The sequence below is a fragment of the Jaculus jaculus genome, chromosome 4 (assembly GCF_020740685.1).
Source record: "Jaculus jaculus isolate mJacJac1 chromosome 4, mJacJac1.mat.Y.cur, whole genome shotgun sequence".
Taxonomy (NCBI): Eukaryota; Metazoa; Chordata; class Mammalia; order Rodentia; family Dipodidae; genus Jaculus; species Jaculus jaculus.
The window spans coordinates 82,428,439-82,431,840 of record NC_059105.1 but is presented as its reverse complement, the minus strand read 5'-3'; the positions used below and the strand labels follow the sequence as shown (position 1 = coordinate 82,431,840).

Below are 3,402 nucleotides of genomic sequence, written 5' to 3'. Positions count from 1 at the left end.
GTTGTTCAACATAGAAATGCTATTTACAGGTGTGAACTCACAGGTAGAATACAGCTTTTTTTTTTTTCATTAATACTGACATTATAGGGGCTAGGGAGATGGGTCAGTGGATAAAAAATGATTTCTGCACAAGTATGAGGACCTGAGTTTCCATTCCTAGAACACATGTAGATGTCACACTCCTGCAAGTTCAGCATTGTGAGCTAGAGGCAGGAAATACATGGGGCTTACTGGCTTGATAGTATAGCCAAATCAGTGAACTCTAGATTCAGCAAGAGACCTTGCCTAAAAAAATATAAGATGTATAACAATCAAGTCAGACACCCAACATCAAACTCTGGCCTCCATATGTAGACACATACACACACAAACACACACACATTCATACCACAAATACACATGCAAAAGTAAATTATAGGGCTGAAGGGATGGATGAGCAGATAAGATGTTTGCTCACAAAGCCAGAAGACCCAGGTTCAATTTCCCAGGACCCACGTTAGCCAGATGCACAAGGTGGAGCATGAATCTGGAGTTCGTTTGCAGTGGCTTGAGGCCTTGGCATGACCATTATCTCTTTCTCTCTCCCCCTCCCTCTTTCTCTCTCTCAAGTAAATAAATATTTAAAAATAAATTGTAAAAAGATTGCCATCATAACAGTTGGGAAGATAGCTCAGTAGGCAAGAGCACTTACTGTGCATAAAAAGCTATGCATGGCTGCACACACCTGTAACTAAGCACTGAGGGGAGCAGAGATAGAGAATTGCTAAGGCTCCCTGGACAGCTGGTCTAGCTGAAAAATGGAACAATCTCCAGGTTCAATGAGAAGCCTGTGTGAAAGGAATAAAGTGACAAAGCAATAGAGGAGCCTGCCCAGCATCTTCCTCTGGCCTCTACACAAGTGTGAACTGGGCACTTATGTTAGTGTACACATGTCGGGAGCCATAGAGAAAAAGCCTCTCCATTTTGCCTGGGCCTGATTATAAGCTGACTCATTACTCAGAAAGCTGCTCCATACAGCTTTCTGTTAGGTACTTCTGGAACGTTGGTCAGCAGTCTGCTTACAGAATCTTATCTTTTGCAAAAGGCCAGTTTATGGTCAGGATGTGAAGCCTGGTGAAGTCAGGATGTTAAGCCATTGAAACAAGATTAGATGAACACCTAATTTTAACTCTTCTAGGTTTCCTGACAATTCCAAAGCCCTAAACCACATCAGCCAGCTTACGCCCTGCCCCTCCCCCATTTCTTCCCCTATATAACCACTGTGTAAAAAATAAAGACTCTGAGGCCTTGACAAACATCTAGCATGGTCTCATTCTTGTGTCTGTTTGCCTTTTCTAATTCAGGTTAATTTCCCCTTGTGTCCTTGTTCAACTCCCCGCTGGCAGGGACAAGCAGTGCCCAAATGTGGGACTCGAGGTACGAAGTGTGACCTGGATGGTGCTCAAGTGGACGGCCATCCCAGCCATTGGACCGCCACCCCACCAGGGTGAGTGAAGGTCCACATAGAGGTCACTGCAGGCAGTCTGGACCTGTAATACAGACCTGCACTGTGATCGACGCAGAAAGCCTGCCTGTGATACTGATCCGTTAAGGTAAGCGACGAACTTTAGGCAAACAATTTAAGTAAAGACTGTTTAGTCAGATTTTCAAGACACAAGAACTGTGGGATTTCTTTTTGCACTTCTTTTCCTCCTTTTACTTTCGGTTGGTGCCATCACATGGAATTGCAACACAGTGACAGGGCAACTGAAGCCTCTTGGCTAGGACTACTCTCTGGCATTGGCTGAAGGTTCCTAGCTCCCTGTGCAAATCCCAACAGCCCGTTTGGGCGTTGGCAAAGACCTCCTATCTAGCCTCTCTTCCTACCAATAAACCTGGTTACGCAAACAGCCAGTAAATGTCCTTAGGACGGCTGCCAGTTCTTGAAATTGCTGACAGGCTTGCATCAGGCTCACTGGGGAATCCCCTATGCTGGCCGGGAACATTGCCGTCTGGTCTTGCCATTTCTCGTCTTTCCTTTTCTATCATGGGACAGACCCTAAGTAAGCATAAATTGTTGAAGGGCTTAAAACTTCTCTCAAGACACAAGGAACACGGGTTAAGAAAAAAAAAAAAAAGATTTAGCAAAGAGTAAAAAGGAGCTAATTGCCATAGTAAAAGATATTTTAAAAGCACAAGGAATTGAGATTGCTTCAAGTTCTTCAAGCATTTTTTTTTATTTTATCAGGAGGATATGTTCTTTTTATATGTATGCGTGTATGTGTTTATGTGTGCTCACTGTGCTTGCTAGCTGTGTCGCATTTATGACTGTTTGTGACTAAAGAGGTGAGATGGATGCAGGTGACATTCCTTTCTCTTCTAGAGAACGATTTCAAGGAAATCAAAGACCTAAGCATAGAAATTAAAAAGGAAAAGTTAAATGTCTTTTACAGAGTGAATTTGCCAGATATTTGTTCTAGGTCAAGTTCACCTTATGTAGAGGATTATTAAAAACAGCAAAACTTCCTCTAAAAAGGTAACTTATAATTTGTCAGATATTTTAAAAAAGATTGTAATGTCCTGTTACTTAAAAGGAGGAGACAACTGATCTGAATTCTAAGCCAGCCTGCCTCAAGATAACAACACAATTTGCCTTAGTTACTTCTAATAAAATCATTTCTAAGTGTGTTATTGGTATTAATGACATAAAATTGTGTTAAGACTACTTTCTTGTTAGTAATAGGATTAATCAATTTGATGTAATTTTTTAATAGCCTTATAAGAAAGATAATTAATCGTTTCTCGGCCTTTTGGCTAAGATCAAGTGTAGTATTCTTTCTTATCAGTTTAATATCTGATATGCACTCTATCTCAGGACAACATATTAAATGGATTTTTGGAGCTTGGAGTTGGAATAGGAGCTTGCTCCGTCCACTCCACGCATCGACCTGGTACTGCAGTACCTCTAGGAACAGTGCACGCCCTTGGGGGAATAAAAAAAAAAAAAGGAAAGATAATTAATGATGGGGTGACATGAATTGATTGAAGGAACTGGAAAGGAATTTTTCAATGATTACTTGTTAAAAATGCCTTTTGAGTGGTACTTTGATCAGAATGTTAAAGTTGTTTAAGTATGTAAATAAAGGTGTGCAGATGTAAAAAAAAAAAAAAAAGAAAATTTCAGGCTAAACTTAAACACCATGCCAAAAGTTAATGGCGTTTAAACAGTTTACAAACTTTAAGAAACAAAAAACTAATTTTCAGGCTAAAATATATTGGGATAGCTTCCTTAAGTTTTATCAAATTTAAGTCATGGGTAAAACATAAAATTGTTTTATGTTTATAAAAATTTCTACAGTACATAAAATCAATAGCTATCAAGTTTAATCCAAAATCATTGGTTGTCAAATAATGTTTTTTCTT

The 3,402-nt window shown here is 39.7% G+C and overlaps 1 non-coding gene across 1 annotated transcript; it reads left to right on the top strand.

Annotated features, from left to right (window-relative positions):
* Positions 1-2,773: 2,773 nt before the first annotated feature.
* LOC123460303 lies at positions 2,774-2,964 on the top strand. The gene has a single exon (XR_006636883.1). It is a non-coding gene; the product is annotated as a U2 spliceosomal RNA (small nuclear RNA).
* Positions 2,965-3,402: the final 438 nt, after the last annotated feature.